This window comes from Empidonax traillii, unplaced genomic scaffold (genome assembly GCF_003031625.1).
Source record: "Empidonax traillii isolate 1590-97213 ecotype Southwest subspecies unplaced genomic scaffold, ASM303162v1 scaffold143:size1492093, whole genome shotgun sequence".
Taxonomy (NCBI): domain Eukaryota; kingdom Metazoa; phylum Chordata; class Aves; order Passeriformes; family Tyrannidae; genus Empidonax; species Empidonax traillii.
The window spans coordinates 330,502-358,335 of record NW_020955336.1 but is presented as its reverse complement, the minus strand read 5'-3'; the positions used below and the strand labels follow the sequence as shown (position 1 = coordinate 358,335).

Genomic DNA, 27,834 nt, shown 5'->3' with positions numbered 1-27,834 from the left:
AGGAAAACGCTGTTTAAAAGCATAGCAAAGCTAAGGTTCTTATATTTTCCCCTCCCTTTTTATTTTGTATCTTCGTAGTTACCAAAAAACCAGGAGATGGATGCATGTGGGAAAGGTTCAGGAATAAGACAATCTGATGATAAGTGAGGTATCCTCTCCTTAAAGTGTCTTTTTGTGTGATCTTCCTACGTACGTCAAGACCAGATATATCCAAATGTTCAGGAGCTGAATTTGAAGGAATCATTTTTCTAGAAAAACTTGAGATCCCATTTAAGCATAAGTAAAGCTGGTTTTCATAAATGAAAAGAGGTGCAGGCTTTGATAACAGTGATTAAAATGCAGAAGTTTGGTTTTTGTTTTTTTTTTTGTTTTTTTTTTCAACAATGTGCAGAACACAAATGTAATTTTAGGTGTTCTTCCAAAAATAAAGTGAGAAGTTGACCAAGAGTGAAATGTTCTTTTACCTGGCCTTCCCTTGGTTTTGTGACTTGTCGAGTTGTGTTTCTCTGGTTGTCCTTTGTCTTGCATCAGAGCTTTGCAACTGAAAGCAATTCCTTCAGAAGTGTCTGACCCTAATTATGTCTGACAGTTGAGAACACATTAAAAATACTTTGAAAATTGTCTTTTGGTTTCTTAATTGGAGGGATGTCTGTAAGTGTTGGTTTTCCCATCAGTGAATTACAGTACAATACACACGTCATTTTGTTTTGATATCTGAATGTTTATGAAATGCTTTGGGCTTTTGTTAGTGGCTTCTGAGTGCTAACGTTGCTATTGGGCGTACGTTAAATAATTTCTCTTTAAAAATAAAATGAGGTAAATGGATGTAAAGCACCAACCAAATTAATTAGGCATGCTTTTTCTCTTCTAGTGAACAAACACAAACCCTGGATAGAGACATCTTACCATGGGATCATAACTGAGAACAATGACACTGTAATTTTGGATCCTCCCCTTGTCGCTTTGGACAAAGATGCACCCGTTCCCTTTGCAGGTAGGAATATACATTGACAGCAGCACTTGAGCTTATGGATTGTATTAGAATTTGTTAGTATTTGTAAGGATGGGATTTGCAGTGCAGAGTTAATTTAATTTGAAGGATGTGTGAAGGACATGTAAAGGCTGTGTCTGAGTACTCAGGACCTGACCATTGGCCCACAGACCTTGAAATGAGGTGTCTCTTACAAAGAATGTGTCTGCTCATTTGTTTCAAGACAGATTATTAGCACTATAGTACAGCAGGCTTCCACTATCAACATACTTTTTTAATAAAACACAATATTTATGTAATTAAATTTGAATTTCCCATTATAGAAATGAGTCATTATAGTTGCCTAAAGTAATAATGCATAGTTAATTTTGTTCAGTAATAACAGCCTCTGCTTTCTTTCTTCTTATTCTGCTCCCTGACTGTGGAAAAACTGTGTGACAAATATTTAAAGTTGCTGAAATCATGTGTAACTCTGTGAGTGCTTTATAACTGTCAAGGCTTGGACAGAAAATTTAATGGTGCTTTTGAAGATTTTTGCTCAGGTTGCTGCATGATAGATGGGTGTCATACAGAAGTTTTCATTTGTATTAAGTCTATTTTTCCTGACACTTATTCTGTCATATTATCAGTTCCTTAAGCAGAATAGAGTACTTTTGCATGTGAAGTAAGTTTTCTTTTAAATTCCCTGTTCCATTTTCTCCTTTTTGAAGAAATAGGAGAATAGTGAGGCTTGACAGCTGTTTTGAAGATCCTCAAAAGATGCAGTTGTTAAAAACATGCTATTGCCTAAGAATGTTCCTTATATAAGGAAAGGGATGAGTAAGATAAGGATCCTTGTTCTTGTGGAGTACAGTCGTGCTCAGTAAGCAGTAACTCCAAGTGCTTGGCCCAAACAGCATTTTACAGCATCCTGAAAGAACTGTTATTAGACATTTTCCCAAAAGCACACACTGGCATCAATCCATACCCTGCCAAGGAGAGATTCACAAATGTTTTTTATATATTAGACTGCAGTTTAATATCAAGAGTTGTTTTTAACTCGTGGTGCCCCATGGTTCTTGGTTGCACAGAACCCTTTTCCTTCTCAACCACTTGGCATGTTCAATGGAGGGAACTCAATTTAGTCAGAGGTAAAAGCCTCAAAGAGTTTGTGCATGTGGGTGTAGCAACCTTGGGATGAAACCCTTTTGTCTGCTGATCCCTTCCTGTGGGACAGAGTTATTTGCTAAGGGAGGGACAATCAATGTCCATTCAAACACAGCCAGCCCTGAACTGGGAGGTGCTAATTAAAACCTGAGCAGGGTCATTTCATACAAAAGATGTGCAGGGTAAGATGTCCTAAGTTAGTTACTATTTTTTGTAGCAAAGGGAAAAAAATACTCATTTCCAAGCTATTTTTTAATGTATTCGTCAAGAAGAAACTGTGTGTTAAAACAAACAAGAAGTGTGTAAAGAGACTTTGAACGATAAGCAGTTATCTGAGTTGTATTTGAGACCACTTCTATGTTATAATGGTAACTTTCACGTACGTGTGCAATTCATTCTTCCAAATGTTTGCGTTGACCAATAATTATCTGTGAAATCTTCAGGTACAGTTACTTAGGAATGAAGATTGATTCCGAGTGAAAAGGTGCCTTTTTTTAAATTTCATTTTTTAAATTTTATTTTTCTATTATTATTATTCTTTTGCTTCTTTTGCTTTCATTCCCCTGGGATCCTTACAGGAATGATAATCATTTCTGTTTTCACTGACACTGCAAACTGTGCTGACTGGGAATTTGGTAGCCTAATTATTTTCTTGACTTTTTACATTGGGAGAGTCAACATGTTTTTCATTAAACAGTGATTTACTTTTCATGTAGAAAATCATCCTTTGAAGTACTGAACTTAGACTGGCTTATGTGATTACATTAAGTTACATTAGACAGCATTTTAATTTATCTTTGTTTATTGATTTGAATTATTTATATTATAAGAAGTGTCTAGGAGGGAAAATACTTTCTGTGTATTCCCTTGTATAAGTGGTTCATTTCCAGATAATATTGTACATTTGGCCTAATGATCTGCAATAATACAGTACTGATTGAACCCTTAATTCCCTTGAAGAGTCTGGATTCCCTACATGTTTGGAAAAACATGTGCTTCTTTTTAAGGACTCTTGGCTTTTAAATTTTTTTGAGGAATTTGTTATTTCTGTTTTAATTTCTGCTTTACTATCATGTAGTTTTATTTGGTTTCATAATATCATTAAATTTATCATAGGTTTTTATGGAAAATTCAATTTCTCTGATGTATTTAGTTGGAGAAAGTTGAAATAGAGACAACTACAGCATTAACAATATTCTGTAGCTGTACAGTTAACAGTGAGGTAATGTGGAGTGTCTCCTATGGCCATATTTTGTTTAAGTGTTGAAAAACTTACTGTACAGTATAATATATCAGTATTCCATTGTAACAGAGAATCAGAGTTCCTTTACCATCACCCTGTTATTATTTGCAGTATTTTGTCCAAATATAGTAGAAGGGAAAAAATATCGTATTTGGAAAAATGTTGCATTTTTGTTGATTTGGTTTTTTTAATAGACCCAGATTCAAGAGTATATCAGGGCAGTTTTTGGTCTCTGCTGAGATGTGTACTTAGATCTCCTTGAACAAACTGTAATAAGATGAAATGGATGTGGTGTCTTCCTCTGGAACTACAACCACCCCAGTAGTTTACCAGCAGATTGTTGGCTGTTCCATCAGCATTTGTGTCAGTTTACAGAAACTGACTTTTCTCCCCCAATAGTATCAGTGTGTATTTGACTTTAAAAAACACACACACAAATCCAACTGGCAAATGAGTCCCTCCAACAAACTGAAATAAAACCTAAATCCCGAACAAACCAACCAAACCCCAACCCAGCTGCTGTACATCCTTTCACTTTGCATGTGGGCATGGGTTCTGCGGGAACAAAATGGAACAGGAAGCACACCCAGATAACCATGAGGTTGATGTTCTTAGGGGGTATCTATACGTGGATGTCACGTGGACAGATGTTATGTGGATCTCTCTACTTTTCTTAGTTTACTCACTTTTAACTGCTCCTCTTCCATCAGGGACAGGTTTAGGGAGATTTACAGGGTTTATCATTGAAAGATATGGCAGGTCATGGTAGGTGAAATGCATATTTAGGTCCTACGTTTGTGTAATAATTTGTAGTTATTTATGCCATATTTTTATCTTGCTAGTGAGGGTGTAGTCCTTTTGGATCCACACCAAACTTGTGGAAGGAAGGGGAGGGAGTCCTTATGTTTATGTCCAAGACAGGTGATCTCCAGCAAGGAGGAACAGTAGTCTCAAACCAGAAAGTCTGCCATGTCCAAATGAGTGCTCAGGGGCCTCGTGGGACACTTTTGAGTCTCACTGAGGTTTTGTCTCCAAATAATCTGCACTGTGCTTCGGGAACCACAGTGAGGGATATCTGTGGATGGGCTGGCCCTCCTCCTCCCCAGGGCTGGAGACAAGACGTGCGCTCCCCACAGCAGGTACCAGCAGACAGTGGGATTGCACTGTCCAGAAAACACAGCTCTGCTGTACAGCTCTGGCTTACAGTAACCAGGACAGGCTGTTCCCCTCCCGGTAACAGCTCTAAGTTCAGCCTGGAAGTGTTGTTAAGTGTTCCAGCTCCAAGCTGTGCATTATCAGGGATGCTTGGAGCAGTGCACAGATCACTTTGCCCCTGTTGATTGCCCTGGTACACAAGCAGTTTATATATTTTTCACCTGAGCAAGTAATCTTTCGCCAAATAACCCCTCTGTTATTAAGCACAACAGCAGAACAGAGCTCTTAAGACACACTTATTATTCAGTGATTCTTATCTGCCCTTGGTGCTTTCAATTGTTTTCCATACCCATTTTCATATTCCTAATTTTTTAGTTTAAACGTTGCTCGTGGCATAGACCTTCTCTAAGCTGTAGAAAGTATTTTCATTTTCTTTTATGGAAACTTTAACATCTTTCCTTATACCTGTGCTTTCTTCATCACCATGGCTACTAAGGTAAGTCTGTCAACCCCTTCTAGTAGGACACACATTATGGTGCACATCAAACCCAAGTGGTCACAAGAGAAAATTACTATAATCTACACTTTTTCTTCACCTCTAATTTTTAACATCAAGGATGATGACAGGAGAAAGAGGAATCTTCTGTGCAGTTACCCTCTCAAACGGTTTGTATCTCCAGGAAGGACTAAGGAGAGACTAACAGGACTAAATGTGCCTGTGAAAATGCTGGCTGTCAAATGTCATCATTTCATAAGGCCTACTTTATAACTGGAGCACGAAGACTTTCACAAGATTGCAATTAATGATTTTTGGTGTCTCTTTGTCTTATGAATTTATTGTGAATAATTGAAGTATATGTAAAAATCAACATGGTATAAACATACCCACTTTTTCTTTTCCATGCAAGTATATTGTTCAGTCTCCTAGTTGTGAAGGAAAGCTTGAAAATACCATCGTAAGCTTGGAAGTGTGAGAAGGAATAACAGTTTTCCGTATTTCAATTTTTCAAGTACTGACCTGAAAAGGATTTTCACATACAAGTTGACATAAAACTGATCTTTAATATAATTAGACTCACCACAGTAGGCTGAGCCTTTTGCAGGGTATCAAAGACATTCCTTCATCCCCTCCCAACCTCCTTGGTCAAAAAAAAAACCCCCGAAACCCAAAGAAAACTCCACAAAAATCCACGAAGAAACTTCAGGCATTGTGTAGGTGCGGTATGGACTTATTTGGGGAAATCAATCAGAGGAACCTCTCTTTAAAAACATATTATAAAATGTACCCAGAAGAAGGAATGTGACTTCAGTTAGTCTTACACCAACCTGCAGGCTCAGCCATACAACAGTCAGCTCACATCCTGGTGATGAGGCTGGTAATCACTTCAAGGATTTGACTTTCAGGCATAGGGGTGGTTTGGCTGGAAACAAGGTGAGATCCACTAAATCAATTTGACAGCATTCTGTTTCTGTGATAGCAAGAGCCCTCACAAAATGCTGCAAGATTGTGGGAGGCTCTTGGAAAGGACAGCTATCTGCATTTCAATAAGAGCAACAACATTTCCTCAGCAATGTTGTGCAAAAATAGATCTGAAAGAAACTTCAGCATGCTTCCAGTCCATCCTCCTGCCCAAGGCAGGACCTTTTATTCCTGTGTCATTCCTGATAAATAGGTTTCTGTACTAATCTTAAAGATCTGTAGTGACAGAGATGCAACAGCTTCCCTGGGCGATCATTTCCACATTTCACCATACTCACTGATTTTCAGGATGTTTGGTCTGAACTCTCTCTACTGCAGTTTTTGCTCATTAGTTTTAGTTCTATCCACAATAGCTAGGCAGAGTATTCTTCCCCCCTACCCCCCCCCCCCCCCCCCCCGAAGCAACCTCTTATATATCTCTCTGAAAGTGATGTGAGCATCTTAAAGAGCACAGGGGGAGAGGAGGCTTCTGCTGTCTGATACAGACCTGAAGCACAAAATGTAGGAAACTTTCAGAGCAGTGAGGTGATGGATGCTCTTTCTTACCTTGAACTCATCTCTGTCACCGTTTTTAGGCTGATACACTTGCATTTGAGTGCAATGTGTCAAGGTTAAGCTGGAGAATTCAACCAGTGAGTTGGGCCCACTATGTTTTAAGGTACTTTTATGCTCTTGATAAATTTTTAGATAGTCTTTTTAAGCAAGGTCAGATGTGTGAGTTCCTAGCTCCACAGAGACAAATCATCTGTCTCAGAAGCAGCTGCAGAAGGAGGCCCAGTCTCTGACTGTGTTTTGACTGTGCTGAAACCACGATAAAGAATAAGGAGACAATAAAACGAGCCAAGGAGGATGTCAGAATATTCACTAAACCACAAACTGCAACCACAAGCTTTCCTAGATCATCTTTGTTATTTTAGCGGTTCAGAGGAGTGTGTATTCTCAGCTGCACCACAGCAAATCCTGTAGTTGTCAGTCTACTTACACCCAGGGGCTGAAAACAGTTTCTGCTTGAAACTGTGAAGCTGTTTGGCCTTCCTATTTGTTTATTTGCATTGATAAGCAGTGGCATTAATAACAGAAGCTATTATTATATCACTGGCACATAATTTTGGTACAGAAATTATTTTAATATTTTGATTCCGAATATTATCGTTTCTAACTCACTGTCAGCCCAACTTAAAACATGCTGCCATTTTGTGATGCCCAGAATTAATTGGTGTTAAATATTTCTCTGTGAAAATTTTGCATGATCAAAAAATCTGAACTGTAAGTGAAGCCATGGAGTATTGCAGTTTTTTCTAAAATTTTTGTTAAATAATATTTTTTCTTTTATTTTTGAAGTTTGCATTTATTAATGTAGCTTAATTAGTTTAGGATGTAGCCTTCAAAGGCAAAAAAAAGAATCTCTTTGTAGTGATCTTAACCTAAGAAAAAATAAAATATTGGCAATATCATAATCAGGTCCAGAGATGCTGGTTTTGATCTAGGGGATGGTGCTCGTTGTCCAGTAAAGGGAGAGTGATGCACACTCAGCTTTCAGGTTTAGAATGCACCAAAAAATCAGTCACTTTGACAGTGACCTCTGTTGGTTCATCCCTAAAGTTCACAGGTGAGGGATTTGGGTTTTGGTTATTTTTTGTTCTTGAAGTTTTTGCCAATTAAGTTTTATTACTTTCTTAGTCATTTTTACAGTAGTGAAATAATAGTAGGCAACATCAATATCTCCAAAGGTAACTAAAGGTTTGAGGATTCAGGAGCTTTTAGGAGCTGCTGAGTGGTCTGTTATTGCAGGAAGAGGAAGAAAATGAGACTTAAATGGGTAGAGAGTGAATGGAAGTTGCTTCTGGCTGGTTAAATGAATAATGAATGGGAACTTTGAGATAAACTTTATTACACCTGAATATGTTAAATTACTTGAAGGTAGAAAGAAAGAAGTAGAATAAGCACCTAATTCCAGTCTGATCATCACTTGGACTTAAAGAGTCTTTATGGAAAATACTGATTTGAAATAAATTGGAACTGGTTTTGAGTCGTTTTATTTATAAATAAGATGTGATCTTTTGAAAAATAGTGCAGGATATTACTGTGGATATGCAAACCTGCACAATAGGTCAGGGACAGAATGTGGTATGAAGAATACTAAATAAGCGTTTAAGTAAACCAATCTTTAGTTAAAACAAGTTATAACTGGTGTTACCAGGAAAATAGTGTGAGCTGTTAAACTTCTGGGCTGTTCAGAACACTAGAGATAAACCTGAGTGGGAAGTACTGGAATTGCTAAGCCTGTAGGTCCAAAACTTGGTAGCTGCTATTTTACTCTGACTATGGATGTAGATTTTGTGTCACACTCTTTCTTTGAAAATAATGAAGCCTTTCTGTATGAATACCATTGCCTTTAGTTAAAAAGTACACTGAGAACAGTGTACCTGAATCTGCAGTGGAAATTTGAAGTCATTTATTTCAGTGAACTCTGTTCATAGCCTGTTTATTTTAAACAAAATATGTTAAAAGCTGCAGGTTTGTTTTTTTTTTTGTTTTGGTTTGGTTTTCTCTTTGTTGTTGTTTTTGTTGTTGTTGTTGAGACACTATTTTACTTTTTCTGCAGTGGAATGTTTTGGAGTGAATTAAGACTGTAACTTACTTTGAGATGTTATTTTTGCTATGCCTTGAGTGAGGAATCTACTCTTCTCAGCTGTTCTCTAAAATCAGAGATGTTTCCTTGATGACTTTAAATTCTGAATGTTAGAGGAAGGACAGCAAATACATCTGTTTGGAGATAAAAAGGATGAGGAATAGTTCTCTTACTATGGCTTGAGTGATACATTGAGGGCTGCCTTAGGTTTGAACAGGCTCATATATTAAAATAAGTCCTCACCAAATAGGTGTGAGCAGGTGAAAAATGGAAAGCTGCTGTAGTTAAACCTCGTCATTAAACCTGCAGTGGGAATCATAACTGAGTCAGTTTTTACAATTTCAGGTAGAATAAACATTTTCAAACATTTATTGATATAAATGAAACTATTTTAAAAATCATGGCAGCAAGAATAACTGCAAGGCCTGAGGATGGGCAGGGAATAGGTTGAAACAAGAACGATACCACCAGTACAATTTTTCAATTTGCATAGTTTGACTCTCTTTATTATTTGATATTCAAGAAGTAGTAAACTTGACCTGTTCATTTTTGTTTTCAAAGGTGTGTCAACCTGAGAATTCTATATCTGTGCCCATCTTTACTTCCAGTTCTACAATAACATAAAGATCTCTTGGAGGGAGGGCTGAAAGAAGTAATGAGAGGGCTCAAGGAAGGAATAAGCAACTGTGTCATATAATGCAAATTCCACTCTATCTGTCTTCACACTTTCATCCCTTCCATGGTCTCTCCATTAATTCAATGATATCTACCTCTTTACATAAAATATTTCCTTCTATGTGTGTGTTCCTGTGTTGTCATGTTCTTAGGTAAATGATGATGAATATTATAATAGACTGCTTGTAAAAGCATGAGGCATTATTTATGCAGACTTAGAAAGATAATTTATAATACTATGAAGTGTTAAACAATCAGTTTATAACACTGTGAAGTGTTAGTAACATAACAAATGAACTTGGAATTTTTACCACTTAAAAGTTTACTGCAATGAGATTGGCACCACAAGTTTCCAGTTTGCTTTAAAAATAAAATCAAAAGACTTTGAAGTGTATTCCTCAGAATGGAACTACTTGAGTTAGTGTAAGGGAGCAGGGACATGTTGCTAGCTTCTAATGGCTTCTAAATAACAAAAACATTTTAAAAGAACAACCTAAATAGATAATTATTTAATCTTGTTTCTTGTGCTTATTGGCCAATTACTCTCTCATGGAAATAATAGTTAAGAAACTCCCCTTTCCTTTAAACCTGCTACTTTTCACTCCCAGCTGAAAAAAAATTATCTTCCTGGACTACAACAAATACTCTCAATAGCCTCAAAGTGCTGTTGATCCCTTTGCTTGCTAGGGCAGCCCAAAAAATGTATGTGATGCTACTTTCATGAAGCAAAAGTGGGAAGGAGAATATAAAGAATTCAAACTCTGGACAGGTGGTTTAGGTCATCGATTTTCTACTCAATTGTCCTGTTTCTGGCTGTGTGAAATGGATCAAACCAATTTGTTTTCCTGGTCTGTGGTTTCCTCCACTGTCCTTTTTTTCTGTGTGTTTGGACTATATAGAAAAAAATCTTGTAAGTGCTTTTATCTCAGTGGTCACAGAGCCCTGAACAGTCTCTGACTGCAGCACCAGGAGGATTTGCTGTTCTCAGCTGTTGTGACATGTCTTCTGTTCCACAATCTCTTGTGCTAGAGGTGTGTAGTATGTTTATAGGAGATGTAACAATTGGATTAGTGTGGGTGTTGAACCTGGGTGAACAGTCCTGCCAGAGATACCCATCAATATGGTTACACAGCTCTGTCTGTGGCTGTCACAGCTCCCAGCTGGTCAGGCAGATACATTACTGAGGCATTGCAGAGACATGGAGATAAACTACTGGCAAATAATGGAGTGGGGGAATGTGTTCTTACAAAAACTGCTGAGATGGGATGTGTTGTGGAGAAGTGTTTAAGGTTGTCGGTTCTCGATATTAAAAGATGATTTCTCGAGTGTTTGGTCTTGGGGTTCTGTTTTGTGAAGAAGAAATTAAAAGTGTCCTGTTTTGTATTAAAAATGTGGAACAAATTAGAAACGATTATTGTTGAATAGATCTGTATTCGCTCTTGGCCATTATGGATTCATCATCAAGGAATAAAATACCCAATTGTTTATGATGATAATACATGATGTAGAGAACCAACTATTAATCATGTTACATGTGTAGGGAAATGTCACAGGGATGTTGTGAATGGTACTGATCCCACTGAGATACAGTGAGGCAGCAAGGAGAGTTGAGAGAAATGCTGTAAAAACGGGCTGGGTTTTCTGAGGAGTCATATTGAGAACAACAGGGCTGATACAATATCTAGGTTTGGCTTGGCTTTCATTCTGTGAAATTTTATTGAAGCAGGCTTCAAGGAACTTTAATTGCCTACATTTTAAGATATCTGCACATCCAGGGAGGCTGGGTGGCTTTGATGTGGCTACATCATGTGGAAATACAGACACAGTCAAGTACATCTGGTATACTGGGTTAAGATCCTTATTTCAGCTTTTGCCCAGTCACACACACTCTTCCTGCACTGGGGTGAGAATCACAGAATTATAGAATGCTTGGGCTTGGAAGGGACCTTAAAGGTCACCTCATTCCACCCCCTGCCCTGGGCAGGGACACCTTCCACTATGCCAGGTTGCTCCAAGCCCCATCCAACCTGGCCTTGGACACTTCCAGGGATGGGGCAGCCACAGCTTCTCTGGTCAGCCTGTGCCAGGGCCTCACCACCCTCACAGGGAAGAATTTCTTCCTAATACCTTATCTTTCAGTTTGAAATGCTTGGCAGGAAGGGAGATGTAAATTACCCTGATTCCTAAATGATTGGCCTCTGTTATTTTTTATGGTGTTGCATCTTACATTTACTGTCTGCATAAAAGACACTTCAAGTTGGTTTAAAAAGCAAAATAAATTATTCTCTTATTAGGTATTCTGGTATATAAAATATATGTCCATTTCATTCAGGTAATTGGCCTTTGCAGGTAAAATATAGTAGTTAACTAAATCTTGAGCTGAGATTTGCTTTTCTCTTTTAATGTTATTTTATTTTGAGGCTTTGTTTATTTGTAGACTCATCCCTTCCTGAATGAGATATTTTCTATAAGTTCACTGTGCAAATTCAGTACAACGTGAAATCTGAGGAACAGAAAATGGAAGTCAGCTTATGGCTACAGTGATCACAATTTATCTATAATTTGCAAAACAAAACTTAAATATTAATTCACAGAAATAAACTGGCTTATTTTTGTATAGCACTCATCATGGTGAGATTGGTCAGGGGGCTGTAGCACAAGCCAGTGAGGAGAAGCTGAAGGAACTGGACTTGTTCGCCTGGAGAACAGATAATTTCTGATTTGTTCCTTGATTTTTAAAAATCATAATGGACTATAACTTACTTTCCTCTTAGATTAGTTTTAAAACAACAGGAAAATAGTTTGGATCAACAAATGAGAGCAATTACCAACCTATTATAGAAATTAATCACCGTAAGGAAACTATATATAAATTTAACTCATTAATTTAGAATTATTAATTTAATTTAAGTAACTTATTTCTGTTATATGACAAAGAAATTTAAATAACTGTTATTCTGCAGCAGTGGATATGATAATCACAAAGTGCCAGGCCCAGAGTGTTTTGATGTTGGAAAGTTTGAGTCAGGTGGGTCACTTTTTAACCAGCTGCTCAAAAAAAATTTTTGAAAGGTGCATTGGTACTTGATTGATTTGTTAGCACATGTGACAGATTTAATGGATATTACTGACAAGACTTCAGGTCCTTACTGATGCTTGCCTTGGAGAGCTTCCTGGTGTGCTAATGAGGGAAGCCATGAATGAAGGCAGGAAGAGTGAACGTCGTATTTGATGTGGAATCCAGAGCACAGAAATCAAATGCAGTGTAACACTATAATTAATAGGCATGACAGAACTGAGATGATGACAGTAATTTAGCATCAGCTTCTAGATGTTTTTGGACTAGAAGATGGTATTCAGGACAGCGAAGCCTCTGCATCCCAACTGGCAGCTCCACTGGAGCCGAGAGCTGTGTCTCTGTGTGGCCTCTTCTCCCAGGGCTTCGCTTCTGCAGGGTTTCACTAGAACTATAGGTAGGCCAAAGGGCAGAATTGTGCACCTCTGTTGACTTAAATGAATGTTTGCCCATTTATGCTGGTTCAGGGCTGTCCTTATTTGTGGCAACTGGCTGTTCTGTGGGAGCTGCCTGCTTGGAACAGCATCATGAAAGGAATCGTGTGCAATGAGAGAGAACTCATATGTGATGAAAAACCCCATACACTTTGTGTAAAATTTTTGATTAAAAAGTCCCCCCTTGAACTGAATTTGATCCAGCTGTTGCCATCTGTCAGCTTCTCACTGCCCTTTACAAAAAGCAGCGTTGTTGATCTCGGTCCAATCTCTCTAGGGCTGTGCTGCTGTAGGATGTGCCACATATGGCAGATTATCAGTGTCACTGGAGAAGCCAAAGGCTGCTGGGTATGGGGCTGAACACGCAGCTGATGTACTGAAAACAAAATAGTCTTATGCTTTAATCTGCAAGATTTAAGTAGAAGGCACCGCCTACTGACCATTGGAAAGTGTGCTTTTATATGTGCATGTGACAGCGCAGCAGAAAAATTACAGGTGCTGAAATAAGCTCTACTGATCTTGACTTATAAGTAATTTTTGAGATTGATAAATCGGTAGGTAAACTCTAAGAAGCAGTAGCCTGAATATACAGAAGGAAGGACATGCTGAACTTTTCAGGTAGTTTTGTGAATGTTATAATATTTATTCAGAGTTTGTCTTCATCTGTGTAAAATTTTCAGACTTAGTAATCTTTTGCATTGAAAGAACTACTATAATTCAGTATAATTAATTGAAAACTGTATCTCATGTGTGATATTGCACTGTGCTTTCCTGCTTTTTGAATGCACCAAAGCCGCTTTGCGGTGCTGGTTTTTGAATTTACACTTGAGTAAAACCAGACTTTTTAAGAGGTTTGCACGGGTCAGAATTGATCAATTTTTTATCAGGCAACCAAAATAAGTATCTTATCACACTTCAGGAGGGTGCACTGAGCACAAAACTAGGGCAGGGAATTAATATTTCAGTATTCTGCACTTAAGCCATTACGTGCTGTTTTGCTGATGACAATGGAAACAACTTAGAAAAGCAGTGAAAGAGAGGAGTCTTCCCTCTCTTCCATTAGTTGTCAACACATTCTTGAATTGACTGAGAAAGGCTGTGATCTGCCAGCTTGTGTTTCCACCTCACCTGTCAGCCAGTTTTCTCACACACTCATTTTATGTTGTTCTTTTCTAAGAATTATAAATTCTTATACTTTCTTCTTTGACCCAAGGTATGTATGTATAACTGTTCCTTAAAGGAATTAGAGCCCAGAGGACTTCAGAAATCAAAATTTAATTCTCTCATCTGACAGAGATTTTGGGGAGCCACTTAAGTGCCCAGGTTGATTACCAATCATTATTTGGTGACTATCCACATATAAGAATCTCTTCAAATAAATGACTGTTATTAATATAATAGCTGCTAAATCTGATGACTGTTATATTTGTAATCCTTGCCCTTTCATATTCCAACATTAATTGGAACATTTTCTGTCTTGAATGTTCCTTTTTTTTTTGTTTGTTTTGCAAGATGCTTTCTACCATTTTCAAAACCATGCTTGCTTCAGTTGCAGGGCCCTGTCCAAACTGGTCAAAGTACGGGCTCAGACATCAACTTCCTATAAGTTTGTATACAAAGACTATGTGTCTGTGTATATTCATCTCCTTAAACAAACAAACAAACAAATTCCTCGCATTTTAAAGCTGTTTCATTTTGTTTCCTGTAGACATCTGTAAGAGGTAGAACAATCCTGAAATGTAGATGTTTGCCTCTCATGGCATATTGGAAATTTTTCAATTGTCTCAACTTGATAGGCATTCAATTTTAGATTTCTTGCCATTTTATTTGTCACAGTCTGCACTTGAAATAGAACTTAAAGACACGATTCTCATGCTCTGCTGTCTATCAAATTATTCCAGTTGTGATCAGTTCATTAGAACTGTCCATTGTGAGCTGCAGTGCTCCATGGAATGGCATATGCTGGGTGCTGAGCCCTTCCTACAGGGGACAGAGCAGTCTCAGCTGTTCGTTCTTTGTGCACTAAGAGGTCATACAAAAAGGTTTTTTCTATTTTCACCTATTTCTAAGTGGTTGTAATCACAGATGATGAAAATGTAGTTTTAATTTAATTTGGTAGGCTTTTAAAGTTAAATGGAAGTTGCCTTGTCTGTTAACACCACAATTAAATATGTGGGTGTATTTATGGTCTCTTTTCCTGTCTTTTTTTTTTTTTTTTTTTTTTTTTTCCTGGTCCTGTCACACAGTGCTGTAGTTGTCACAGGAATTCTGATCTAAGTGATCTCATCACTAACTCTAGAACCTCGTGCCAGTGCCACCCTTTGATGTGCACTGACACACACGTGCAGAGCATCCCTCCTGTCAGTGTTGCACCTGCTGACAGTTACTGTGATGCTTTCTGTTCCTTGCTTCAGGAATGCTTTTCAGAAAAGAGAAATAAAATCCTTTCATGAAGACACTATTAATTCTTTGCTCTGGAATAGTCTAGAGGTCATTTGTGCATTTAATGGATTAACTTCAGTTTGTTAAGAAAATGGACAAGATCTGTTTGAAATGATGACAAGTCAGAGTTTCATCTGGTGTGAGTTTTTGTTGGTCTACTGAAAAAAGTGAATGCAGTTTGAGTCTGGTCCAATCAGACTCCCATGGGTCTGGGCCAATAGTTTTTTTCTAGTTTACTCTCTCTTCTATTCAGGAAAGGAGCTTTGTTTCAAAAAGCCCTTTTGCAGGTATTTTTAACTGTCAGAAAATTGATTTATTAATGGTCTCATATTTACTATACAACTGACAAGAATAATAGGCCACGTGCTGTGACTTCAGTGAATCCTTTCTTTTTAGAGATAGGGGGAGGAAATGGGGGGTGGGGAGGGTGGTATTTATTTTTGTTAATAGATCTGATTGCTCAAAAGACTAGACAGCTCCAAAAGCTCAGTTCTGTGGCTAAATAAATAATGTGCCCCTTGGTTTCCAAGGGGAAGTAATTGTTTAATTGATAAATAAAGCAGTTTCAGTGTTTGTGAACAATAATGAGTAAAACCAAATAATAGTAATATATGCCAGTGTTTGTTCTTGGTGTGATACAAAATAGTGCTGTTTTGGGAAAACTGACTATCCCAACTGCTCTTAAGAAATAAAAACAGCTAAAAATTTGGTCTGAGCCAAAATTCCCGACCAACTTCCCTCCCTCTCCAGCTTTTCTGGAATAGCACTTCGTCTTCTATTTCACGATTGTGGGCATGTTAGTGCGGCAAATAATTGACTGTTAGATCTGCAAATACCAAAAGTGTAATGGATTTAAAATTATACATATAGAATTAAATATTAAAGATCTGTTTAAACCCTCTGCTGTGTTAATGATGACTCAAGTCCTGGATCTAGTTTTCATTTCTTCTTCTGAAATGCCGGCAGCAGTTCCTTGGCTTTTTTCCCAGTCTCATCTGTAAAAGTGGTATATTTCTACTGCATAACTTTCTTCCTGTACTCAGCAAATAGGGACTAACTTTCCTGATGGACCTTATCTTCCTAATTTCTAGCCCTTGAAGAATTGAAAAATTGACCATCAAACAAAATGCTATTACCTATAAAGCAAAATAAATCAACTTCTGCAGCAAAACAGCTAATCTTTAGGATTGGTATGAGACCAAGATCTTCAGTGTGGCTGAGAATGTGCAGTCCATTGTTCCCTACAAACCCACTGTCAAGTGTTTCCCTTGGCACTCTCATCTGCAGGATAGCCTGGATGAAATGGGGACCCAGGTCTCAGTTCTTCCCGAAGACACACCATGTAGAAAAAGTTGCTTTGCACATCAGAGACCTCTAAAATGCCAAAAAGTTGAAGGAGGGGTGGATATCCTTTCTGACTGCCAAAGACTTATCCTGTAGTTTGAGGAATTGCTTTGGGCATAAGTTCAAAACTACAGTACCAAACTACCTGAGGAAATGAGAACAAATAATTATTCCAAGTCATGATAATTGAGGGGGAGTGGGAGAAGAAAGAGTACATACACCTGAAAAGTATAATAAATGTGTCCTGTTGAGCAAGTGTTTTCAAAGTATTTTGAAGTGGATGAGGTAGTGAAACAACTGGTTTGTTTTTTTTTTTTACAAATATATTTTTGTAGGCCTGTTGAGCTAAAGTGTGTGGAGTGTGGGATCACTCCTGAATCAAATAGTCCTTTACATCTGCCCTTAGGATAGATATCCTTTGGTAGTTTGACCAATGCTATAAAGTCTGAATAAATTTAAGGAGGGCATCTTTATTATATCTCTAAAGAACAACTGTTCCTTCACAGTGTGAATGAAATACCAGTCCTGCTTCTTCTGCCAATCCGGAGGCAGTAATTTTGGAAGTGTTGTTCCTTACAGGTCTCAGACTGAGAATCCCCTTTGTCCTTGGGTATGACAAAAATATTTTTTTACTGGAGAGTGCTGATTTGTGCAAAGAGGCACTCGAGGAGGCAGCAGTAGCCAGTGTGCAGGGAGGGATTTAGTTACCAGGTGGTGCTCTGAAAGAGCATGGCAGGAAAGTGTAGCAGTGTCTGCTGAAGGGCAGCTGCTTCTTTCAGCTTGTCCTGTTTCAAGTCTTATAGGGGTTCACTATTCCCTTTTGTGATGAAAAGTTTCCTGAATTCCTCATAACTGTATTTTTTAATTTCCTGCAACAGTGGTATAAACTTGGCTGTGAATCTGTAATGTCCAGTGTGCCTCCTGTTCCTATCACTGATTTAAATAACCTATTTCTTTTAGCTGTTTTATAATTTCTGCCTGAACATAAAACCAATTATTTGGTTTGTAATGTTCTTTATCTCCCTTACTTTTCATAAGTATAAAATATTTCCTGAAGCATTATGAAAAGATTAAAATTCAATTTGAGTGCTGAATTATGCATGGTTTTCAATTTGGCAATACACTAAGAATTTTTTGTTTCCCGGCTTTTTAGTGTTATGAGAGAATATCTACTATCAAATGTATTTTTAATAGATATTTCCTTGTATTAGATGACACAGTTGACATTTAATCCGTTCTACTAAGATGTCTAAATATTTAATTTTACAATTCTTAGTGGCCAATTTTTTTGATAAATGGAATGCTCCCATTTAAAGCTAGGAATTAGGGGAAGCAAGCAGATAAACAATATTTCCAGAGGGGAGAAAAATCAGTTCAGTTAATTATTTTACTTTAATGTACAGGGTAATATCTATCAAGCTGCCAACATAGGAAGATAACAATCAGAAGAGAAGCATTAATCAAAGATCTGTATGATTGAGGTTCTTAGTTTAAGTAAGGAGTAGGATGTGAACATCCTTAAGATATTCAATGCTGTTAGAAAGAAATGAATTATGTATAATAATAAAAGCCTTAAAACAGAGTAGAAGCTTTAAACATCCAGAGTTTTTGCTCTACCATTTTTTTCTCTTCATATCTGAGTTGAAACTACAGATATATCTCAGCCTTGCTGTAGGCTGGCCTTCTTCAGGTTTTTTTGTTTTTTAAATATTGATTAAATATAAAAATGTTCAGAACACATTAGAATCAGTTGGCTGGAATTAAAAAAATATCAGTGCTTAAGATGCTTATTTCTTTGTTTTATGCTTAGATCTTCATAGTTCCTAACTTGGAGACCTTTCAGGGGTTTGGCAAGGTGAGGCTACTTATATTTGAAAGGTACTGAAGAAAAGAATTCTTTAAACATAGGTGGTACTGCTTGTATGTTTGTGATTTAGAATTTTATTTTTTTTTAAGTGACATATTTATATAGCCAAAAAACTTTGTACCTTTATACAGTCTTAACTTAACCCTCTCAAGCATACAGAGAATTAAACAAATTCTGCTTCTTTAGTTCTCTAAGTGCTGTCAGCATTAGCTCTCCATATACGTATGTGCTTGAAATGCTTGCAGGAATTATTAGTGTTTAAATGTGTGTACTCATTCTTGCTAGAAATTTGAAATAGCACATTTTACTGACTTTACTGGTTCATAATTTTAGCTTTACTTATTGAATGTGCAAAGCAATGCGGATGGATTCACAACTAAACACATTCATCCTCATAAAATGAAATATAGCCAAGGCCCTTAACGAGGATATTTCTGAATGTTCACAGAAATGCTTTCATTAAGTAATCAATATCATTGAGTATTTGTGCATAAACCATATGGATGAGATGTGAAAAAATGATAAGGATTATAAATCCATTTTGTCAAGTCTCAGAGGATTGAGTGCCTCAATAAAAAATAAAGGTATATAACTGTTCATGCTTTTAGGAAATGATAACTGTGGTATTAATACACTTTGGACGTGTTTAGAAATGCAGAAATAATTTTTTGGTTGCTGAGTTTAGTTAGAAACTTGCAGGTTGGTGAATTTATATCATTATAGTTTTAATCAAGGAACTTTTCTATACGTATACAAAAATAATTTTCCTCATTCATGTTAAATAAAGGTTTGTTTATGTAATTGTTTTGTTGTGTAAATGTCTAAAACATTTGATTTAAAATAAGTTTTAGGGTTGTAGTTCAATCAAAAATGTGCTGATTGGAAAGGATTGCATAGCTGGTCAGAAATGAACACGTTATAAAATAATCAGTTACACCAATCTGTAAAAATGGTACATTGCTATTATTGGACAATAAAATCCAATTCCCATTTCTATACAGTTCTTTCAGACTTAATGTTGTTTCAACAACTACATAAATTAGGAATTGCTCAAGTGCTTAAGTTATGGGCAAACATCAATGCATAAAAATCTTCCTTTAAACTTGTCTCTGAAACAAATTCATAGCAGTGGAAAAGTAAGGAAGTCAAAAGCAGGCGAGAGGATTGCTTTCCTTGTAAGGTGTTATTAATAAACACATCTTCACACAAATAGTTCTTTTAGTGCAATTAACTTTTCACGGAATAAAACACTGACTAGAAATGGCAAAGGCTCTACATGGTCCTGCACTTTCTTTGCAGCGCTGGCCTGAGATCCCAGCATGCCCAAAGAAAACAAATTAGATCAGGCTCTTATTTGTAATTAGGGAAATCTCTTCTCTTTTTTAAGGACAAACTAATATGACCAATCAAGCATTCTGGATTCCATCAATATTGTTTAATTACCAGGAATCTCACTGAGAGGAGTGGAGAGAATATGACCTGAAGGTGCAGGCATTCTGTTGAAATTCACTTTGGACTCAGGGATAACACAGCTCATTCTTGCCATATAACTCTTGTCTGAATTATATGTGACTGAAAATAAACTCCACTTTCAAGATCATAAATTATCAAATGCTTGTGCTGCTCCTCATGTAAACCAGTGATTCCACTGGCTGAACCTTCCTTGCTCCCATGCTTGTCTGTTATTAGACGATCTCAGGTCAAAAAACCGTCCCTCTGCTGCTGTTCAAAGGGTCTTTACATGAACTAAATGTGGTTTGTCTTGTAGGATCAAATCTTCTCACTTTTGACTTTCTTCAAATAATTTTCACCAAGAAGATGATACACGAAAAGGCTACTTTTAATAGTCGGGCTTTACTCCTATTATACCATGCCTTATATATGTAAACAAGGGAGTCCTGACTTCTTGATATGCCCATTATTTATTAGCAGCTATTTGTGTGCACCCACACACTGCGATGCTGTAGTGCAAGAAGCACGGGCACAGATCCCAAAAAGTCTGACCCTCGGAGGAATGTGGCTTATTTGATCTCTTGAAGAGAGGACTGATGGAACAAAAGAGTTTTCAGATATATGAAAGGGTTGGCAAAAAGAGGGTCGGAATAAGCGTCTCTGTCTTCCAGGATTTGAACAAAGAGTAGTACTTTGAAATTGCAGCCAGAGAACTCCTGATCCATTACTATTTTTATTTTATAAAGTCCTCTGATGTACTATAGATAATTAACTATTAGACTAGATAGGGCAGGGAATTGTGGTATTTCTATTATTGGAAGTTTTTAAGTGGATGTCGAAAAAGGTTTGGGTTAGAAATATCTCTGATGTGCTTAGAGAGACAGTTGGAGTAAACAGTCTCTTAAGACACCTTCCAGCCTACTGCTGCTTATTTTATGAAGGATTTAAAATCCATCCTTTTAAAGGGTTAAAAGTGCATGTCATGGAGTCTTCAGTGAGATGTCAAGCATTGCAATTTCCATGCAATAATAGGGAAAACCACTTGAAGTCTCACTCTTTTAACAAGTATTTTTCCATGGAAAACTCTTGTCAGTACATTACAAGAAATGAAAAAAAAAAAAAAAAATCTAAATACTACACTCTTCTCTCTGTTTTGTTTCCAGTTTCCCAGATGCCACAGAGCAAAAATTGTAAGGCAGTAGCAAAAGGCTGTTTGGGTATTTCAGCATCTAACTGATTGTCCTTAAGATAGATATTATTCTTCTGTTTCAACAAGTTTTCAAATGAGTTAAAAAGACATTCCTACATAATTTACTTTATAAAATATCGGTTTATAAAATGTCATACATGTCTCAGTCTACACTGTTTCTCTTTGGTGTGATTTGTAGAGAATCACTTATTACTGTAATCTAGTTTTAATGCAACTATCTTTTGTGTTGTTTGCTCTGTTCTGTTTTGTCACTGTTAAATAAGTTGTTAACCTGTCTTTTTGAAGAGCCCGTGTCTTGAGGGCAAACTGCCTGGAATACTTTAATCACATAGAAATGTAAATAGAAAATAGCCACGTAAGTCTTTTTCTTTGCAATTTAAAAGTTAAAATCTCTTTTCTTATCCAGCATAAGGATAGTCAGTAACACAGTACATACCTTGAACATTGTCTTGTCTAGATTTTCCAAAGGCAAATATTGTACTTACAGATATCTTGCTATCAATTCCCTGATGTTTGCACTGTGGCTGTTGCGTGCTCTGTGTTCTGAGTGCAAGGGGAAACCCCAGGTATATCCCCGAATTCTTGACTCTTGACTGAGGTACAGTTTTCTCTGGTAATCTTGAATCACTCTCAGGTATAGTCAGTTAAATCTATTGAGGTCTTTAAAGATGACAAGGCTTTTGAATTTTTCGGTATTAGAGAGAGACTTGTGGCAACAGAAAGCTCTGGTGTGGCACGCTCTCAGTGCCCTGAGGAACTGAGCACATCAACTTCACTGGGCTTATTTCTGAGGTGTCAGAATCTTTAAATGTCTTTATTTTTAGGCCTTTTAGCTGTGAGACCAGCTTGGTATCCTATTTGAAAGGTGCAGTATTTGCTACAGGTCTGCTTGGTCTCCACATGTTGTTGAGGATGTGTTATTTCTGAGGGGTAGAATAATACAGTTCTTTGCCAAAAGGGGCACTAGTTTATAGCATTGAATCCAAACATTTCAGGTTGACAAGACAATTCATGCCTGGCATTTATTCTGCAAAGTGTGATTGCAAATAAAGCGTAGAAAACATCAGTAGCTTTTTTTTTTCTTTCCTTTTTATGCAATTAAGAATGATGCTCCATGCAAATGCAAGAACTTCTGCCAATACCAGTGTCAAAGAACTCAGCCTGATATTAGGGCATTTATATTCCGATTTACTCCTGTATTTTCTCTCTAATTTGAGCAGGCAATGGAGTATAGATATCTTTTACCCTGGTCACCAAACTGTCTGTCATTTGATGATAAAATGGGTTGCATTTGCAACTTCTGCTCTGAGAAGCAGAATTTTCAGGAAGTCCGTGGACAGGGAAGTGCAGGAAATGTCCAGCCCCATGTCTAGTACATGGTGATTTTGGTCTTTCTCACAGTATCACTTTGCATTTCAATCAGCTGTTTTGAAAACAGGTTGTTATTGAGGGCTGTGATTTATTTCAAGGCACAAACTGAATTTCTGTGTGTTTTTGAAAACCTCTGCACTGCAAGTAGAAGAGGCTGATTTCTCCTGCCTATGTCCTAAGGCTTGGTGAGGAACAGAGGAAGGTTCAAACAGATCCTGCCCGAATCACAAGAACTGCACAAGTTTTAAGATGGGGAGTAATAAGACAATAGACTATGGGCATTGTAACAGGAGTGTTGTCCATAAGGTGGCAATTCTTGAAACTCTTCTATTTATTTGCACTTTGGAGAATGGTGTTTGCATAGCTGCTTTTGATTAGAATAGCTTTTTGAATTATAGTATGCACTTACTTTAGGGATGTGTTGCCCTAAGAGCCAGAACATGTGTCCGTGGTGGTGGCTGACAGAGGAGACTCACACAGGTAGAGGGGTGAATAAGGGCTGGCTCGATGTTGCATTAAGCTGTTTTTGAAAGGAAAATCGTTACTGAGAAGTTAAAGATCTAATGCAGTGTGGGAAAAATCTGAGTCGTTTTAAAGACAGAGCTAAGTGGGAGGCATGCCTGGAAAGGACAGCAGTGAAGTCCTTGGTGCAGTGAGAAAGCCCTGCCCTCTAAACCACTCCCTGGGGCACAAACTTTCACATCCATACCAAACTGAGGTCCAGATTCAAAATCTACTCTGGGTACTGTGGCTGTTTTCTGACCTTTTCATCAGCTATAGGTAAATACCATGGTGTAAAGCTTTATTAGCATGACTTTCATAGAGGTGTTTTATTCAAACATATAATTACATCTTAACTGTAACTTATTTCTTATGAATAGACATAAATAATACCATTCTTTATGTTCTGTTTTCTACTCTCTTATGTTGTCTTTTCCTTTAGATATATTTTTGGCTCACCTTTACAATTTTTCTTAGCTCTTGCTGGAATTAATTGATAGTAATTGGGAAGTTGAATAGATTTTCCTTATGATTATCCAACTATCTAACCTTTCTGGCAGCTGCTAGCCAACCTAGTTGCTTGTAAATTATAAGGCATTATAAATCCCTGGCACAGAAACTTTTATGTATTTTATATGGGGGTGTGGGGGGGGAGAAAGAGCAGCACTTTGTCTGTATATAGTCGATAGCAAAGGTACTTTCCCTGAGGGCTCCCATTTCTATGATAGAGGTTCACAGAATGTTCATATCTGATTTAGTAAATTGTTGGATGATAGCAATCAGGACGCTGGCTGGTTGAGTAATGAGATTCTGATGACTACCAGCTCCCTGATGGTAAGTGCTTCAAAACCACTGAGTGTTGTAACATGTGAAGTGTGTAAAGAGCCCTGAGTATTTAAAAACTGTAGTAATTGTTTCTTTGTAGATTTTTTTTTTTAATTCCAGTAAATAAAGCTTAGTTTGTTTTGCCTGTAGTTTTGCAGTTTTTAAACTTATGATACTAAGGATTGCCTGTTAATTTGTGTTCTTCTCATCACTGATGAAAAAATAAGTCATAGGGTTCTTATATGGATGCAGTGGGACCATGAAAAGATGGTGGTTTAGCCTTGGGAAGTGTCACAGCAGATACACAGGCAACTCACACATCACAAAAGTATCAGTATTCTCTCAGATTTTTCCTTCTCGTAATTATCTTTCTGCAGAGAGTGGGTACATTAATAAAAACATCTCCATATACACATATTTGACAGTGTTACCAAAAGTTAATATTGGGTGCTGTGCAGTCAGCTGTAGTGCTTGATTTAGCTGTTCCTTTTTCATCAAAGCAGTTTATTCAAAGAAAGCACAGTTTAAAAATATCTTTTAAAATGATAAATGGCAGAGATTGTGATTGTTATATATTCTGTTTATCTATAATTCACTTTATCATTAGAATGCCATATTGTAATAACTATTAAGACCTAATTCCCTGTAATCTATTTTTTAGGGTTGACACTGAATTTTTTACTACATTCTTCATTTCTGCTAAGCCACACATTTTAATATCACATCTCTTGAATGTCAGGATCCTCCTTAATTTGCTAGACAGACTGTAAGAACAGAAGTTAAGTGAGAGAGACCACTGGTAGAAAAAATGCTGGCATGATAATTCTGTTTAAATATTAACTTTTATCATTAAAATTATTTCATGCTTCTTAATTCACTGGAATAGAGAGCTTAATGGGATCTTATGAGGACCAGCTATTGTTTACAAGGACCGTCAGCTGCTTTTATGAATTTTTGAAGCCTTGCTGATGTGACAGCAGATGAGTTCAGTGGAGTTTAATTAATTTGGAAAAAAAAATTAAATTCCCTTTTATGAGATCATTAAATTAATATAAGTATTTAATTAATTTTAATTCAAAAATTAATAAAAATACAAGCAAAAAGATTTATGGGTTCTGCCATATTTCTAGACTTTATGACTTTACATTAAGCTGGGTAGTGAGCACTGACTGACAAAATAACAATACTTCAGATTAAGGCAGCAAAAGGGATGAACTGATGTGCTTTAGGAAAATTAGGCATACAAGCCTTTCTTTGCTGAACAGAGACATTTTAGAGTTCCAGAAATAAGTTGCATCACTTATATTTCTGGGTGATATGATATTCAGTTTGTGTTAATTATTTTTAAGGTAGCTGAAAATTATCGCATAACTACCCCCATATGTTTGGTTTTCCCAGCACTATTAACTAAAGGTTTGCTTCCTTTTTTTCTGAAAACGTGTTGCATTGGCAATACTTCATACAGGTGACATTTGCACGAGCTCAGGAGTCCATCTGTGTCGTGGTCCAGAGACCAAAGTTGAAGCCTGGCCATGAACATGCTGTTCACAGCTTGGAGTGTCCTGTGGGTCTGCACTGGGAACTGCCCAATAAATAGAGGGAGGGAGGATTTCACACTCATTGTGACCCTAAAGCAGTAATGCCACATTTGTCTCTACAGAGCAAGGGCTGAACATCAGCACAGCTGTCAATGGCCTCTGCTCCCCTCGGCCCCTGATTCTGCAGCCTTGCCCTTCTGGCTGAAGGCCCAGCACCAGCCTGGTTTTCATGGCTTCAAGCAACAAAGTGGAATCAGATGTTCTGTTAGATGATTTATGTGCCTGTGTTGAGGATTATGGTATTAATTTAACATTGCTATAATTTGAAAGCCATCGTATTTGTGTGCCATGAAAAGGGCACTGGAGTGCTAACAGCTTTTAGGGCTCCTGTGCTGCTATCTTATTGTTGAGGTGACAGATTTCTGTGTGGCCTTAGCAAAATCTATGCTGCAGAAGGAAGGAGATAAACACTTCCTCACTTCTTTTCCCAGGGCTCTGATAAATCTCAGAGTGGGTAAAGCTCTGAATCTGGTAGTAGTCTGGTGTTAGAGAGGTGAGCTAGAGTTATTAACCTGGTGCTTTGGAGCCTGTAAGGTGTTCCTCTATACAATCTGACTTCTTTGGTAGAGCTGATAGTGCGTGCTTCAGAGAAATGAAGAAGCAGAACACAGCATCTTTCATGTAGATGGCAATAACTCTGCCTGGATGCCCTAGTCCTCCTTTTTGTGGAGACAGAATTATCTTTATAAAGTATAGGTACAGAAAAACTCTGCAGCTGCTCACACGTTCATTTAGCTAGGTTTAACAAATGGATAATCCTTCATTAGGAATTACCAGAAAAATCAAGGGATGAAGGCCAAACACCTGCAATACGACATTCAGGGATAAAAGTTTCCTGTATCCCATTTCAAGTCCATTCCAGGAGACTTGGGGATATTGGCTGGTTCAGCTCTATTTGAAGCATAACAAGAGCTCTTCCCTCTCAGGAATGTCTTTCAGAAAGGCTTCTTTGAGCAGTTCTCTGTATCATTTGAGAGAGTAAGAGGCTTCACACTTCAGTCTAATGTATATGATTTTCCTATTTTGCATTGAATAAAGAGGATAGAGTTAAAAAATAATAACAATAAAGAAATCTTGAGCTTAAAATACTAACAAAGAGCAGTTGTATTTTTGGGAGACTCAGTCTATGTAGTCCTTCTGCTGAAGAATTGTAAGTTGTTACTGATTGGCAGTTCAGCAGCTTGGAGAGGTTTCTGTTTGTGTGTGAATGAAATGCTTGTTCAAAGGCAATGACCATATTAAAAAGTCTCTGTCTGTAGAATTACAGGTAGGAGTATGGAGAGCATGAATTCTTCAAGGATAGTAGATCCTACCTGCACTCATGAGCATTCTTAGGATTCAAGGGAAAAATAGCTGACCCCATTACCTCATCCAAGTGTACCCCTTCCTTCCCTCAAACATGTGTTGGAGGACCTGTAGGTCTTCACTTGCCCAGTTGCCTCCGCTTTTTAGTGAAGCTTGAAGTGGTTTCTGCCGTGTTGACTTCAAGGTCTCGAGCAGCTCAGGTTATTTTCTGTGTGAATCCTGGTTTTTGGTTTGTAACCTGTAAGGTTATTGTCATCCTATTTCCAGGTGGCTTTATTTATTTATATTGATATTTCAACTATCACCTGTCGTAACTTTTCTCATGTAACATTTGGACCTCACTAAAACATAGAGAGTGTCTCATACATTTTCTTACAGGTTTTGATTTGGCCTATTGACCTATAACCTTTATGATAAATCATCTGCCTGATGTCGTCCTTATACTCTTTTCCTTATGATTTCTAATACTAAACCTACTTCCGTGCTTCTGGAATGAAACGTTGTAAATTATAGATGTAACTGAAAAATAAAATAGAAAATAAATTTAATTAGGAGGAAAAATCAAGCGGAAAAGAGAGAGGTGCAATAAAATGGTGAAATGAAAATTATAGAGAGAAGGGATAAACCACTGATACCATTGTAATTAGAGTTTTGAAAATCACCGTCTTCCTCTTTCTTTTTTTGAAGATTTTTTTTTCTGTTTTCTTTTTACTGAGATAGATCTCATTGCGTATTACACTGCTGTGCTCTTGTTCAGGCTGACATTTACAAGAGGACATTAATTAGAGACAAAGAAGAATAACAGAAAATGTTGTAGGAACTCCAGCAGTGAGGTCACTTAAGAGGTATTAATGCTCTGACAAGTTTTTAAGCTGCTAGGATATCTTCAAGTAGACCATGAATTAGGAATTATATGGAATCTAAATTCCCTTTAGTTTTTAGGCAGTGGCAGGTTTCGCTGTACTGGTGGAGAAGCTGGAGTTTTTGTGAGGCAGCTTTAAACTGGCACTAGTACTAGCTTAAACTTTCAGCTGGAATAGATTTTTAGGATAAGACGTTTTAGGATAAGTGTTTTCTAACCAGTCCC

The 27,834-nt window shown here is 37.3% G+C and overlaps 1 protein-coding gene across 1 annotated transcript in view; it reads left to right on the top strand.

The window, feature by feature from the left end:
• Nucleotides 1-875: 875 nt before the first annotated feature.
• The window catches only part of CLSTN2 (calsyntenin 2), a 191,921-nt gene continuing 164,962 nt past the window's right edge, over nucleotides 876-27,834 (top strand). Inside the window, exon 1 of the mRNA XM_027884360.1 lies at nucleotides 876-994. The gene's annotated coding sequence lies outside the window, so the exon portion shown is untranslated. The remainder of the gene's footprint in view (nucleotides 995-27,834) is intronic.